This window comes from Psammomys obesus, unplaced genomic scaffold (assembly GCF_907164565.1).
Source record: "Psammomys obesus unplaced genomic scaffold, mPsaObe1.curated_primary_1811, whole genome shotgun sequence".
Lineage (NCBI taxonomy): Eukaryota > Metazoa > Chordata > Mammalia > Rodentia > Muridae > Psammomys > Psammomys obesus.
The window spans coordinates 14,115,521-14,132,948 of NW_026596125.1; positions in this window are offsets into that span (position 1 = coordinate 14,115,521).

Genomic DNA, 17,428 nt, shown 5'->3' on the forward strand with positions numbered 1-17,428 from the left:
ATGATAATCTCCCTAGATGCTGAAAAAGCATTTGACAAAATCCAACATCCATTCATGTTTAAAGTACTGGAGAGATCAGGGATACAAGGCACATATCTAAACATAGTAAAGGTGATTTACAGCAAGCCTATAGCCAACATCAAACTGAACGGAGAGAAACTTAAAGCAATCCCACTGAAATCAGGGACAAGACAAGGCTGCCCACTGTCTCCATATCTCTTCAACATAGTGCTGGAAGTCCTTGCTAGAGCAATAAGACAGTCGAAGGAGATCAAGGGGATACAGATGGGAAAGGAAGAAGTCAAATTATCACTATTTGCAGATGATATGATAGTATATATGAGTGACCCCAAAAACTCTACCAGGGAACTCCTCCAGCTGATAAACACCTTCAGCAAAGTGGCCGGATACAAAATTAACTCAAAAAAAATCAGTAGCACTCCTGTATACAAAAGACAAAAGGGCTGAGAAAGAAATTAGAGAAACAACACCATTCACAATAGCCACAAATGACATAAAGTACCTTGGTGTAACCCTAACCAAGGAAGTCAAAGACTTGTATGAAAAAAATTTCAAGTCTCTGGAGAAAGAATTAGAGGAAGATATGAGAAGATGGAAAGATCTCCCATGCTCATGGCTTGGCAGGATTAACATAGTAAAAATGGCCATCTTACCAAAAGCAATCTACAGATTTAATGCAATTCCCATCAAATTGCCAACACAATTTTTTTACAGACCTGGAAAGAAAAATTCTCAACTTCGTATGGAATAACAAGAAACATGCATGGTACTGGCATAGAAACAGAATCGTGGATCAAATGGAACCAAACAGAAGACCCAGAAATAAACCCACAAACTTATGGACACATGATCTTTGACAAAGATGCCAAAACTATAAAATGGAAAAAAGATAACATCTTCAACAAATGGTGCTGGTCCAACTGGATGTCTACATGTAGAAAAATGAAAATAGATCCATACTTATCAAAACTGAAGTCCAAGTGGATCAAAGACCTCAACATAAAACCAGACACATTAAATTGGCTAGAAAAAAAAAGTGGGGAGCACCCTAGAACTCATTGGTACAGGAGAAAACTTCCTGAACAGAACACCAACAGCACAGGCTCTAAGAGCAACAATCAATAAATGGGACCTCATGAAATGGAAAAGCTTCTGTAAAGCAAAGGACACCATCATCAAAACAAAGCGACTGCCTACAGATTGGGAAAGAATCATCACCAACCCTTTATCTGCCAGAGGACTCATATCCAATATATATAAAGAACTAAACAAGCTGAAAAGCAATAAACCAAGTAATCCACTTAAAAAATGGGGAACAGAGCTAAAGAGAGAATTCTCTGTAGAGGAATATCGAATGGCAGAGAAGCACTTAAAGAAATGCTCAACCTCATTAGCCATTAGGGAAATGCAAATCAAAACAACCCTGAGATTTCACCTTACACCCATCAGAATGGCCAAGATCAAAAACTCAAGGGACAACATATGCTGGAGAGGTTGTGGAGAAAGGGGAACCCTTCTCCACTGCTGGTGGGAATGTCAACTTGTACAACCACTCTGGAAATCAATCTGGCGCTTTCTCAGACAACTAGGAATAGCGCTTCCTCAAGAGCCAGCCATACCACTCCTAGGCATATACCCAAAAGAGGCACAAGTACACAAAAAGGACATTTGCTCAACCATGTTTGTAGCAGCTTTATTTGTAATAGCCAAAAGCTGGAAACAACCCAGATGCCCCTCAACTGAAGAATGGATGCAGAAACTGTGGTACATCTATACAATGGAGTATTACTCAGCAATGAAAAATAAGGAAATCATGAAATTTGCAGGTAAATGGTGAGACCTCGAAAGGATCATCCTGAGTGAGTTGTCCCAGAAGCAAAAAGACACGCATGGAATATACTCACTCATATAAACATACAACATAGAATAAACCCACTAAAATCTGTACATCTAAACAAACTAAGCAAAAGAGAGGACCCTAACTAAAATGTTCAATCCCCATCCTGAAAGGCAAAGAGGATGGACATCAGAAGAAAAAGAAAATAGGAAACAATCTCGGAACCTGCTACAGAGGGCCTCTGAAAGCCAGAAGAAAACAGGAAACAACCTTGAAAGCTGCCACAGAGGGCCTCTGAAAGCTTCTGCAGTATAGACTGTCAAAGCAGATGCTGAGCCTGATGGCCAACTGATGGGCAGAGTGAATGGAATTCTATGTAAGAAGTGGGAAATAGTAAGAGCTGGAGGGGACGGGAACTCTACAAGGAGAGCAACAGAACAAGATAATTTGAATACAGGGAACTTCCCAGAGACTCATACTCCAACCAAGGACTATTCGTGGAGATGACCTGGAACCCCTGCACAGGTGTAACCCATGGCAGTTCAGTGTCCAAGTGGGTTACATAGTAATGGGAAGAGGGACTGCCTCTGACATAATCTGATTGGCCTGCTCATTGATCACTTCCCCCTGAGGGGGGAGCAGCCTTATCAGGCCACAGTAGAGGACAATGCAGCCACTTTTGATGAGAACTGATAGACTAAGATCAGAAAGAAGAGGAGAACCTCCCCTATCAGTGGACTTGGGGACTGGCATGCATGCAGAAAGGGGAGGGAGGGTGGGATCAAGAGGGGAGGAGGGAGGGGCTAATGGGGGAATACAAAACGAATAAAGTGTAATTAATAAAAAATTAAAAAAATAAAATGTAATTGGCAAAATAAAAAAAAAGAAAGCAAATGGGATGTGCATTGGACGTATGACAGGAGTCTATCGCAGAAGGCATCTGAAAGACTCTACCTAGCAGCGTTTCAAAACAGATACTAAGACTCATAACCAAATCTTCTGCAGAAAGGGAGCGGGATACAGCTGGGATACAGAGTTAATAAAATGTAACTAATAATAATAATAAAAAAATCAGGTATGCTAAAGTTAAAGCTTCCTGGACCAGGCATTGTGGTGCATTCCTTTAATCCTAGCATTGAGAAGGCAGAGGTAGTTAGATCCCATGTGAGTTCCAGACGGGTCTGATCTACATATGGTAGATGTAACATTGTTGATAAGGGGGCAGAAAAATTGTACTATCAAGAAGTCTGATGGAAGTCTGATGTCTCCTAGAAATGATGAGGAAGTTTCACCCAAGATACTCCAACAATATGGCTTTCTAAACAAGACCCAAATAAGGATATCATCATATAGGCAAGTTAATGTGTAAGAGGGAATTTCACAGGGTCCCATCCCTTGACTAAGAACTGTCAACTATCAAGGAATGATGAGAGATGGAAAAACGATTTTTAACCATGGATCAGCTCCTTAGTTAGTTTTCTAATATTTCCAATACTTCAATATTCAGGTCAACCCTGAAACGGTATACATATAAGTAGCACTAAACACTCTGAGTAGGTTGTATTTACATATTTATGTGTGTCTATGTAAATAGTAACAATTAAAGGAAAAGAGGTCATAGATTTGAAAGGAGGCAAGGAAGGTTTATGAGAGTTTAGAGAGAGGGAAGGGAAGCAGAGAAATGATGTAATTATATTTTAACTAAAAATAAAAATAAAAAATAACAGTGTATAAAGAATCTATTCCAGATAAATAAAAACGGAAATCTCAAAAGCATCATTAAAAAAACTAAATATTGTAGCAGAGAAGAATTAAGGATGACATACCAAATGATTGATTTATGTGAATGACCCAACATAAGATTATTAACTAAGCTAAAAGGCAATAAAAGATATGTTGCAAATATTTGCTTTTAGTCTAGAAGCTACATTTTTAAAATATGTAAAGAGATTAGGGGCTGGGACATGGCTTAGGAGTTCAGAGCACTAGCTACTTTTTCAGAGGACCTGAATTCAATTTCCGCACCCACATGGTAGCTCACAACTTTCTGTAACTCCAGCTCCAGGACACCCAAAACCTTAGTCTTCTGGAGGTCACACCACCAGCCATGCACATGGTATACACACATGCATGCAGACACGCATAACAAAACAACAGTAATAATAAGCACAAAGTAAAACTATGTAAAGAGTTTCTAGTAATAAGAAAAACTACCTGTGCTGGATAGGTAATCGGACCCTAGAGAGAACGTGCTTCTGCTATTTCTCTGAATCAGGGTTATAATAATATATATCTCGATTCTCAATACTTATTTTTATACCCACAGATACAGGTAGCTCTCATTCCTCATCAGAGAAGTAGATGGAGACTATTAGAGAAAACCATAACTGGTCTAGATGCAGAGAACAACTGATCTAACACAACTGGTACATTTACAACACAATGCCTGTACCCAAAGCTCAAGGAAAGTCATGGAAGAAGGGGAGGATAGACTGTGAGAACCTGCGGACCAGGATGCCTGCTGTGAAGTAGTGTTCTCTATGTATGGCAGGGAAGTTGTGCTCATAAAAATAGTAGTTATGCCGTTGCCTCAACAACACTGCATAATGACAGTTTCAGTTGACATGCCAATGTGGAGTGAGGAAGTTTCACAAGGCCCCATTCCTAAATGAAAAGATATCAATGACTTCTGAGAAAGGGAAAACCTCCTTTCTCCACAGACAAACCTTGTCTAATCCAAACTTTTTTTTCTAATCCAAAGCAGTCAGCCCTGAACACACAAGCAATACTAAATGGACTCAGTAGGTCATCTCCCTCTCCCTCTGTCCCCCCACTATGTGTATAAAACAATAAAGACATCATGAATTTTAGAGAGGATGGAGATGGCATGGCAGGAGTTGGATGGGGATAGGAAGAAAAGGAAATGGTATAAATATAATACTCATGTATGAGATTTTCAAAGTAAAAAAGATTGGAGTACTAACAAATACGAATAGGCTATTCATAGAAGATATGCAAGTAGCCAAAGTTACATAAAGAAAGAAACAGCAGTCAAATAGCAATGAAACACAAGTTTCCCCATAAGATGGGCTGTAAGGAGGACAAGGTGTTCATTGAAGAGGGCAGAGAAGACTCGGCGTCTTCTGATGTCATTGATATGCTACTTCCAGAGAAAAGTTTCAGTATCTCAAAATTTTATGTGTATACTCCTATTTGTAGATTCTAAATCTAAAGCATTTCCCTAGAAAATAATTCTCACATTAACAGAGAAAGCACGTATTGAAATGCTGCTTATAGTGACAAATTGAAGACACATGCTTGTCTAACTATTGCATAACATAGCAACTTCTGCACTGTGGAAAATTATTAACCCATGAAAAATGAATCAATCTTATGAAGGACTCCTAAGATAAATCTTTGTTCTTAAAACGAGCTTACACAACAATGTAAAGTGTAATCCCATTCCTGTAATAAAGCAAACAAAACAAAAATATAATTCTCAATTACATCATATGTAAACATATAGTACAAGATGGCCACATATACATCAAACTACATTGAAGTGATACAGCTAAGGAATGCAGTGAGGTTTCTGGGGCTACAGAGATCTGCATAATATGTGCAAGAGAATACAAACAGATAAGCTGTATTTTTATCAACACTAATTATGTAACAAGAGAACAAAACTTCAAGTAAAGGGATATGTCTCATGGCTCAAGAGCCTACTCCTAGTCCTGACAATATGTTGTATAACTACAATTCTCCTTCCAAGGAAACTTCTGACTCTCTTTTAGGTGCTGCCTTGGAGACTTAGAAGCCAGAGCACCCATCCTTCAGCTAATTAGCACAGTCCCTATGCTAAGTGATACCAGCTGTTGTGTCTCACATACAAACCCTGCCTAATACACAGATCATTAAGTGAGATCTGACTCATAAAAATTTTTTGAAGATACGAGGGTCTCTTCTTACCCTGATTAAATAAGATTTGGCACCTTTCAACTCCCCAGGGATGTGAATTGATTATCCTGCACCATGTTTTCTTCCACATTATCTCTAGCTTTCTATCTAATATTGATTACTCCACTGACTAAAATCTAGCCTTTGGCCAGAAACAATGAATAATAATTGGACTGTTAATTATACCATCAAACAAATGAGCTAGCAAAGACACATATAACAAAGCCAGCATTACTCAGCTCTGCATTTTCCCTGCAAAACAGAAGAGTTGTGCCGAATTGATTTGGGCAAAATCTTTGCTGAGAGTGATTATTTATATAGAGATGCCTATTCCAGAGCATCTGGATGGATTGCTTCCCAATTTTACGTTCTTAAGACTACCAGAACTAACCAAGCCAGGCCAACTGTCCCCAGGACTTTACTCGCTATGCCTGCTTTGAAAAACTCTGGGCCCTGAATTTTCAAACTGGGGAAGGAAGTCAGAAGTAACGTCCCAGAAGGCCACATGCCTGTGGCTGGCACCAGCTTTTCCAGATCAAGTTTGAGTCAGACATGCTCAATGATGGCTTCCAGGCTTCGGGTACACTACCTGGAGGTAAGGCATAGATGACCACCACAGTCTTCCTCGTGGACAGCTCACTGTCTTATGATCAACAAGACAGATTAGCATGGGTTACTGAATTGCATTGGTGACCTAACTTACCTAACAAACATCACTAAGCCTTGAAGTGCTGTGTGCACTGGGCTAAGCCTGTAGAACAGTACATATGAACTCTGACCTGTCTGGGCTTGCAGGCTGAGGGGAAGGAGAGAGGAGGGAGGTGACATGCACCTGGCAGCAGGATGCAGAGGTGCTCCGGAGCAGCTTGTGGGGTGCTTGGCAGTGGCGAGGTGAGGAAAGGCTTCTCTGAGAGAGATTAAGGCATGGGACGATTGACAGATGAGATCATGATCAGGGCATGAGAGGCAGAGGCGTTAGGGAGCTCATGCACCTGCGCGAAACACTGATGAGCACCTGCTCCCACCCTACAAGGGCACCTGTTTCCATCCGTTTGCCACTTGGGTTAGCAGACTCCCTTAGTCCCTGGCCACCACCCTGAGTCTTAAGAGAGACCTGCACATGCTCTCTCCCCTCCCCAATACAAAAGGGAACCCATGACTCTCTCCCTGATCTCCTCATTTCTACTCTTAGTGACTCACTCCCTCTTTACCGATCTCATATCTACTCAAATGGCTTCAGTAAAATAACCAAGGTCATCCTGAATTTTAGTAATTCCTCCTTTTCAGCTGTCATTTCATGTTGCAAAACCATGCTGTTGCAAAAGCACAGGGCACTTACCTTCCTAAAGCTGCCAGGGATGCTAAGTCATCATAATGGCCTCACTTACAGTCTTTGCTTTTGGTAATAAGGACAGTCAGGAAAACTTTCCTTCAAGCCACCTTTTGTTTTCTCCTGTGGTCTAATAGACACTTTGAATTTGACATAATCTGTACTTAAGCTCTACAGACCACAAGGTCAGGCTTCTGAGATCATTGCAGTAGCTTCTTGCTACAATGGAGAAATTTTCAGTATCTTTTTTTAATTTTAATTTTCATTAATTACCATTTATTCTCTTTGTATCACCCCTGAAACTCTGCCCCTCCTCAACCCCACCTTTCCTCTTCTCCACCCATGTCCCTCCCCCAGCCCACAGATAGGGGAGGTCTTCCGTTCCTTCTGATCCTAGTCTATCAGGTTTTATCAGGACTGGCTGCATTGTCTTTCTCTGTGTCCTGGTAGGGCACGCCCCCATCAGGGGGAGGTGATCAAAGAGCAGGTCAATCAGTTCATGTGAGAAACAGTCCCTGTTCCCATTACTATGGAACCCACTTGGACACTGAACTGCCATGGGCTATATCTGTGCAGGGGTTCTAGGTTATCTCCATGAATGGTCCTTGGTTTGAGTATGAGTCTCAGGAAAGACCCCTGTGCCCAGATTTTTTGGTTCTGTTGTTCTCCTTATGGAGCTCCTGTCCTCTCCAGGTCTTACTATTTCCCACTTCTTTCATAAGATTCCCTGTAGTCTACCCAAAGGTTGGCCATAAGTCTTAGCATCTGCTTTGATAGTCTGCAGGGTAGAGCCTTTCAGAGGCCCTCTATGGCAGGCTCCTGTCCTGTTCCCTGTTTTCTCCTTCTTCTGATATCCATGCTCTTTGCCTTTCTGAATGGGTACTGAGAATTTTAGCCAGAGTCCTCCTTCTTGGTTAGTTTCTTTAAGTGTACAGATTTTAGTATGTTTATAGAATAGCAGCCTCCAAGCCCTTTCTTCTATACTCACCTGCTCCTGTAATTAGACAAAAATACTACGTGTATACATGCCAACATGTGGCACCAACTTTGTAATTATTCAGTAACAAGGCTCAGCTGTTTTGGAAGGTGCTTAGAGAGGGGGAAGAAAAACTTGCTCCTGCACCTGTCAGAGGGAGTGTGGGGAGTGTGGAGAGCGAGAAGGGAAGGGAACCTTTGACCACATCCTCCTCTGAACACTATGGCGTCAGTAGGCAGTTATTCTGTTACTTGTTGTGTGCACGTGTGTGTCAACTAAACATGAAGCTGCAGCAAACTGAAGGTTGTACGGTATGTTATACATAAGTGCTGCCCAATTGCACCAGCTTAAAGGTTTACAGATGTGAATAATTTTCTTTCAGGATGTTGAGCGACTGAGAGAGAAAATGCCCAAGTAAAGCAGGGAGACATGTACGTTGAGCAGGGTCAGCTGCTGACAACTTCGTATTCAGACACCCATCAGAATACTTTCTTCTAAAACAATCAGTCCATACTTTCCTTTTGTAATTTGAAAGAGTAGAAAGAGCAAGGAACTGTAAATGCAAACATAAATGTGGGCAAACCTCTGCGATGAACATTCTGGCTCCCATTTGGGGAAAGAAATGGAATTTTAATTTCTTTCTAGCAAGAAAATAGTATTTGGGTGCTGTAGTAGAGACAGAAAGTGGCAATTAAGCCATACTAAATTGTTTGCATTCTTTGACCTAGGAATTCTGTTTTTAAAATGTATCCTAAGGAAAATATTGGTAAAATATTAAAAATACAAAAATAATTTTCTTGCTGTTATTTGCAATAGGCAGTATCAAAAGCAACCCAAATGTTCACCTCTAAGGGAATGTCCAGATAACCTAGGCAACCATCACTACTGTCTACACACAGCACAGCGGGGGTTAATAGGCCCCGGCTGACCAATCCAACTCTTCCCTATAGCTTATGCAGCCAGCAACTGTACTTCATTTCTTATCTGTAAAATGGGTATCAGTTCTTTTACTAAGCCAGGAATGATGGTGCATGGCTACAAGTGTAATTAAGAATGGAAGACACTCAGGTCATGCGAATCATTGAGTGAAAATGCATTATTACCATATGCATGTAGTGTTTTGGGTGTCTTTCTTCTGTGTTTCTGAAATTTTTTGATAAGTACAATTTGTAATTTGTAAAACAAAGAAAAAGCTCTTAATTTATTCAGATGAATCCCTTCCCTTCATTTTCTCATCATTTTGACAGGCTATCTTTCGGAATCTTCACTGGTTGGGCTCGGGCTTGGACCACAAATGTGGGATTTGCTTTGAGTACTGGAAAAGCACAGAGCTGGATGTGGGCAGAGCTGGGGTTTTTTATCATCTTCAAGACCTTGGGGAAGTCACTGAACATCTATGACCCTACTTCACCCTAGAAATGAGAACAATCAGACCTAGTGATCATCTCCCAAACTGGCAGGAATATTAAGAAATGAGTGAATATTTCACAAGCTGGAAACTGCAAACATCCATCATTTTTCAAGCTCAGGTTTTCTCTTATCCTTTGAAAGACTGGACAGACAGAAATTGAGACTTGTTTGTTTGTTTTGCTGGGAAAGGCAGTGGGTTAGAAATCAGGGTTCATCACAGCCAGCATCTATTTTCCTTTCATCTTTATTTCTATTCTTGTCCTATATCCTATGAAGAAAATCAATACTTGGATTGTATGTGGCAGTTTTTCTTCTTTCTAAGTGAATTTCAATTAGGAACACTTAATGTGAGATTAGGAGTGACTGTGTGATGTGACTTCTTTAGTCACATCATATTTAGAATGAACTCTTGCTCTGAAAACTGGCTGCCAACTGAGCTTACAAACTAAAACAAAGGACCTGAAAAAGAAGACTTTCAAATGCTTGAGCAGCCGAAGGACAGTATCACCAGAGGTCTGACCTACCCAGGCAGGAAACTGCTTGTACATCCTGGGTAAGCCACTGATGGCACACAGGGCACGATCAGTTTCAGATGTTGAATTGATCTGAAATGTCAACTAAAAAATTTTGAAGATTTTGTGAGTGGGTTGGTGTTCCCCTCCCTCTGCTAGGAGACTAGTCTAGTTAGAGGGTGGTCTTCTCAGTCTCTACTGCCTTTGCTGTTAGGAGTCTCCACTCCAGTCCCCCCCATATCCTCCCGGGGGCCTACCCTGACTTAGGTCTCCAGCTTGTCACCGAGATGTCCCCACCCTCAGTTTCTCTTTTCTCTACAGGCCTCTGTCCTCTCGCCCTTGCTCTCCCCAGGTCTGATCTCCACCTTCTTAACTCTCTGTGCCCCCTCCCCTACCTTGTTCCCTCTCTCCAGCCATTACCTCTGTCTGTTCTATCACCCTTCTGAGTGAGATTTATGCATCCTCCCTTGGGTCCTCCATGTTACTTGTCTTTTTTGGGTCTGTGCCTCGTAGTATGCTTATTCTTTGATATACAGCTAAAATCACTTATAAGTGAATACATACCATGAATATCTTTCTGGGTCAGGGTAACCTCCCTCAAGATGATCTTTTCTAGTTACATCCATTTGCCTGCAAATTTCATGATTTTTTTTTAATAGCTCAGTAGTATTCTATTGTGTAAATTGCCACAGTTTCTTTATCTACTCTTCTGTTGAGGGACATCTAGGTTGTTTCCAGATTTTAACTATTGCAATAAAGCTGCTATGAACACAGTTGAACAACTGCTCCTGTTGTTTGGTGATGTGTCTTTTGGGGACCCAGAGGACATATAGCTTGATCTTGAGGTAAAGCTATTCCCAGTTTTCTAAGAAAGTGCCAGATTGATTTCCAAAGTGGTTGTACAAGTTTTCACTTCCACCATCAATGAAGGAGTGTCCCTTTACTCCACACCATCACCAGTATGTGCTGTCACTTGAAATTTTGATATTAGCCATTCTGACTGGTGTGAGATAGAATCTCAGAGTCGTTTTGATTTGTATTTCCCCAATGAGTAAGGAAATTGAGCATTTCTTTAAGTGCTTCTTGGCCATTTGAAATTCCTCTGTTGAGAATCCTGTTTAGTTCTATTCATGATGAGCAGGGATAAAGACAGAGCAGATAGAGCAGAGACTGAAGGAATGCCCAAACAATGCATGGCCCAACCAACGACCTGCCCTGTCTTAGAGTGCCAACCCCTGACACTATGAACAATACTCTTGCTAAGCTTGCAGACAGGAACCTTATCAGGGTTGTGTTCTCGGAGAGGTTCTACCCAACAGCACTTCAAAATAGATGTTGAGACTCACAGCCAAACATTGGGTTATGCTTAGGAGTCTTGTGGAAGGAAAGTGGAGGAAAGAGAAAAGGACCTGGAGGTGACAGGAGCTCCACAAGAATACCAACAGAGCCAACTAACCAGGGCCCAGAGAGGCTTGTTGAGATTGGCACATCAACCAAGGACCATGCACAAGCTGGACTTAGGCCTCCTACAAAGATGTAGCAGATAGACAATTCAGGCATCACGTTGGTTCTCTAGTGAGGGACGTGGAGACTGCATTGAATAGGAACTCACTTCCTAGATTCTTGATCACTTCACCCTGGAGGGACTACCTTGGCAGGCCACAGGGCAAGAGGACAAGTTCAGTCCTGATGAAACTTGATGAGGTGGGGTGGATGGAAAAGGGAGCTCTTTTTTTTTTTTTTTCTGAGAAAAAGGGGAGGGAAGAGGGAAGGAGGTAGGGTGGGCCTGGGATGGGAAGAGGGATGGGGCTACAACAAGGATGTAAATTGAATAAAAAAAGAGAGATTTACTTCGAAAAGCCACACACAGCTTTGTCTATTATTTTTTGAAACATCTATATTTTTTAAATTTTATTTTATTTTTATTAATTACACTTTATTCACTTTTTATCCCCCCATAGGCCCCTCCCTATCCTACCCTCCCAACCCCCTTTTTCACTCATGCCCCTCCCCAAGTCCACTGATAGGGGAGGTCCTCCTCTCCTTCCTTCTGATCTTAGTCTACCAAACATCTACATTTTACAGAACTTTTTCTTGCCACTTCAAATCTATCCAATCTTGAAGTATTTTTAGTATCGTTTCATTATTTTCTATGGCTGCTGTTGCTTTCCCCATGAAGATCTCTTCCTTCACGAGTCCAGAATTCTCAGATATTAGTTTATCTTAAAGCTACACCCAAGTCCTTCCATATTTAACTTCTCAAGTGAGACAAAAAGTCTAATGTCTTCTAAATTTTATTTAAGAAGAAACTATAACATTTAAAATAGAAAACATTCCTTGTATTAAAAGGTGATTACAAAACATACATAATATAGTTAATATTTGTATATTTAATGTATATTTTATGAAAATGTGTATGGATGTCTGCATAAATGATATTTTTATGTCTATAAATCATCATTTAGAAAGACAGCATAAACCAGAGAGATAATTTCATAGTTAGAAGCATTTGCTCTGCAAGCATGAAGTCAGTTCTGATAGCAGCAATGTCTATTGCTATCTAAGTACACAGCCAACAAACTCCAGACTGAGAGAAAGACCTTGCCTCAAATGATTAGGCAGAACATGATAGAGAATGTCCAAGCCCTCTTTCCTCTGACCTCCATGCACACAGGTATGTTTATCCATATCCATATACATGAATATGCCACATTTACATACAGATCCCCCCCACAAAAAGTAGAAATAAAACAAAAGAGAGAGAGAATTAGAGAAAGAAAGGGAAGGAGAGGAGAGAGAGAGAGAGATGATGTCTGCATCCCTATGAAGTCTTTCATGTAGAAACAGGTATCTTTCTTCTAGTAATTTTATCTTAAATGATGCAAGAGTGTTTTAGGAAGACAATAGATTTTGATCTTGGCTGTTCGTTAGGATCACCCAGAGAACTTTAAAAGGTTCTGGTTCCCGAGCTGCATTCCTAGACCATGAAATCAGAATAGTTATGGTGAAACCAGGCATCAGTGTCTTTTAAGTGCAATCCCCAGTCTCACTGTGTTAATCTGAACAACCTTAATCAATGCTCGATGCTCACAAGGTCCATCTGACAGATCTAGGCACCAAACATGGACTCAAGTGCACAAACCTGACTTCATAATTGCAGATGGTGGATATCACTGTAATTTCTAGAAGTTATTTAAGAAGATACATCTTCATTATAAGCTGTAAGGAACCTCAAGTGTGGATCTACAGGTAAATGAAAAGTGTATTGTTATATTATGCTAGTGGGTCCTGGTGACATGAGATAAAATTTCAAGTGACTAAGTTATTCACAAAATCAAAAAATTCTGTAGTTAAAATGATTTACTCAGCAGTGAATCCAATTCAAAAGGAAACTTTGTTAGCTGATTCAAAAAGGGAGTCTGGTGATGATTAAGGTACTGACGTCAAAGCTGTGTGTGAAAAGTTAGAATAAATTTGGTCCATGAAATTTGGCTGTGGGAAAATAATATCTGTAGATCAGTGTATTAGGTAACATTTCCTTCAAATGTGTCTTATAACTTGAATTAAGAAACTAAATATTGGTTACTTAAATTATATCTTTAAGCATTCATAGATTAAATTCACCAAAATGGATATTAATGAGAAATTGCCTTATCCTTAGGGTTGATTTTGTTGAATTTGCATTACAAATTTTTTATAGTTTGCAAAAATTAAGCTTCTTCAGGGCAGAGATGTCTCATATTGATTTATTTTAAACATGTCAAAGTATAGATTCAGGTTTTGTGGAAACAGAAGCACACCTCATTTAGACAGCCTTCTCTACAGGGAAGATTGCAGAACAATGGGAAGACATTACTGGGACTTCTTGCATGGTGATGAACTCAAGGGCTTAAGCCTCATGAGCTTCATGGAAATGCTACCTCCACAGTCACCCTGCTGCCTAGCCGTGAACTGGTGTGGGGTTAGACTCTGGCCTTGCTTGCTTGCTTCCCCTCTCCCCTTCCCTCTGTTGCTTTGACTCCATCCCGCTATGTAACTCAGACCTCAAACCTCTTATGATCCTCCTTCCATTGCCTCCCTACTAACTGGGACTGAAAGTATACATTAACATGTTGGGCAACAAAAATCTGGTATTTCTTAAATGTCTTTGTTAAAAGGCTATGGAGTCCTCAGATAATTCAAAGCAGCTTTTGATGGCTTCTATCCTCTGAGAAAGCAGAGTTGGCTGCCTTAGAGTAGAGCAGTCGCTTGGTACCCTGACAGTAAAACAGTAGAAAGCAAAGATGAGCTGTTTAATTTAACTGTATTAAAACTGAAATATTACAAACATACCTCTCCCCCCATCACACACACACGTGCACATCTAAAACACACATGTGGCAAATCAAGTTCAAATTCTGGGTACCTGGAATAGAGGTGGAAATGTTTGAAAACATCTAACAGCTCAGAAAAAAATTCTAGCAGAGGGATATCTTGTCTGAAAACTACTGTATCTGACAGAATTAAAAAAATAAAACCTACTTTAAAAACCAGGTGACATTCCCATGTAGACAACTGAATTCTGTGCATACTTCCTTCATGCTGGGCATTACTGGATTCTGTGGGGAGTGGAGGAAGCCCTGAGTGTATAAAGCCCCGAGGGAATGTGTGTTCTCGACATGAGCACAGCAGTGGCAGGGATGCCCTTTCCTTAGACCCATGGGAAAATGGCAAAAGTTTCCATTTGAGTGAGGCCCAGAGAAATGTCACCACCTTCCGCTGGTCCATGTGTGGATGTAGACACTCTGTGCAGAAAACGTCCACCATAGCTTCTTTCCCTGGGTGTTTTGGTTATGGCCTGAAGACTGCTCCCTATAGAAACTATCAAAGTTCTCTGTGTTCCCCTACATAGCTACTAGCATTAGCTAATCCTGTCTTCTTGATCCTGCACTGCATAAAAACTTCAACTCCTTTGTCTGTACACAATAATCTCTGTTCAACTGCACATAATAAACATGCGGAGATTCTGGGATGCCGTGGTTTCTCCATCAGAGAGCACAGTCAGCCCAACCCGAGATGTCCTTGTGGCCTGTGTTACTTTGTCTTCCCTTCCTCACCTCCCAGTCAGGTCAGGACCCTTGGAGCCATGCAAGAACTCAGCAGCATCAACCGTAGTTTCCCTGGTTTGTGACTCACTCTAACTAGCACTCCCTAGAATGCTTATTCAGCATATGCAGAAACTATTGCAGTCAGTGACGATGGCCCTGATGTGTGTATATACATATATATATACACATATATAATCAGCTTTCACATGTCATATACAATTTATAGTTTGGAATTCATTTTTTTTATTGTCTTCAGCCTAGACTTCTCCAAGTGGGAATGAGGTAGCAGACAAGATAGCCCCAGAGAGATGTGTCAGTCTCCAAATTCAGATATACTGAGTCATGCTATACTTGGGGGGTGGGGGTGGAGAGATATCAGAAAGTGCTTCCATTTGTGACAGTTTGGCTTGGGGCCTCCTGGCTTTCCGGGAGGGCCAAGTCAAGAAACTAGAACCCTGAAAACAGAAAACTTACCAGTCTTGCGTGGTTATTAGAAGTTTCCCCAAAGTTTGAACCCCAAACCTATAAAGGTGACTAAGGAGTCACTCTGAAAGTAAGCCACTCTGAGGCTTCTAGGTGACAAACACCTGTGCAGCTCCCTAGAGAGGAGATTGGTAGAAGAAAAGCAGCAGTTCTGGAAGAAAGATGAAAACACGCTGTGTGGGACAGCACCAGGAAACCTTGATGACATCCTGTGAGCCCTCCTGAAATGTCTCCAAGCTCTGAAGCTAATACACAGACCCTCTGGGGATCAATCTTTTGTTCATCACCATGAAAATCACATCAGAGTACAAGTGTTATCTATGCTGAGGACACACAGAGACTTCAGGGAGACCCAAGAGTTTAAGCTTAAGTCCCAACATTGTCCCTCTGGTGCCTGTGCAGAGGAGCAGCAGACCCAAGAGATGGGTGTTAGCTGTGGGTTCCCTCAGCTAAAATTCAAGTCTAAAGATGTGTATACGTGCAGGTGGTGTGTGTGTGTGTGTGTGTGTGTGTGTGTGTGTGTGTGTGTGTTGTCATGTATATGGCACACATGGTTGCAGGTATACATACAGTTGTGGTTATTTATGTGTGGAGGTCAAAGGTTTATATATTGATGCTTTTCCCATTGAACTATCTTCTTTTTTTACATTTTAAAGTTTATTTTTATGTTAATTACAGTTTATTCACTTTGTATCCCAGCTGTAAGCCCCTCCCACATTCCCTCCCAATCCCACCTTCCCATGCCCCTCTCCAAGTTCACTGATAAGGGAGGTCCTCCTCCCCTTCCATCTGACCCTAGTCTATCAGATCTCATCATGACAGGCTGCATTGTCCTCCTCTGTGGCCTGGCAAGGCTGCTCCCCCACTCAGGGGGAAGTGGTCAAAGAGCCAGCCACTGATTGAACCATTTACTTAGCTACCAAAAGTATTCTTTAGCATGGTATTGGGGTGGTAAGTGCCCATGATCCCCTTTTTGAAATAAATAAATAACATTGAACATTAGAAACTTTATGTCTCTCTAATCCATGATCAGATGCAGAGACCTTTATGAGTTCTAACTCTTGCTCTCATAAAACTGGATTGTCAGTGACAGCTGCTTCAAAAGCCTTAATGGCATTTGCTGAAGCAGAGGTTTCACTTGGAATCGAAATTTTACTTGACACACTTTAGGCTGCTAGTTTTAAATGAGGGAGAAAAAAAAACCATGTTGTTAAATATTACTGGAAATTTTCACTTTGCTTAATGGCCAATAAAATAACAGTGTGTTCAGGTGGCTCAGCTTTCCGGTTTGACCATCTGGCCTAGTGAACATACCCAGCTTCCGTAGCTTTTGTTGGCTTTCCCTCTATTGCCTACTGATGAGTAGCCGGCTGACAATGTAACTAGCTGCTGCCTGAGGCCTTCCTAAAGGACCTGTCATGATACAAAATTCAAGATGTTTTGGAAGTCAACACACACACACACAGCAGAGAGAGAGAGAGAAAGAGAGTGAGTGAGAGAGAGAGAGAGAAAACTTCTGCGCCTCTCTGATACCTTGAACAAACACTCCAAGAATATTGGTAGTCCTTATTTAAGCAAAAGGATCAGAAGAAAAGCCACCTATTTCTTCTACATAGATTCGGCGTTCAGGGAAGAATATCTACCTTAAGGAAGAAAGCCTGAATTATCAAGAGAAAAAGAAAAATACGCTAGCCTCCTTAAATGATGGAATTCTAAAATTTCCTGAGAAGATTGACAACTGGAAAAAATGAGTCACTATGTGGTACATTAATAGAAACATAGTCACTTGGAGGGTGCAAGCCAAAAATGCTTCTT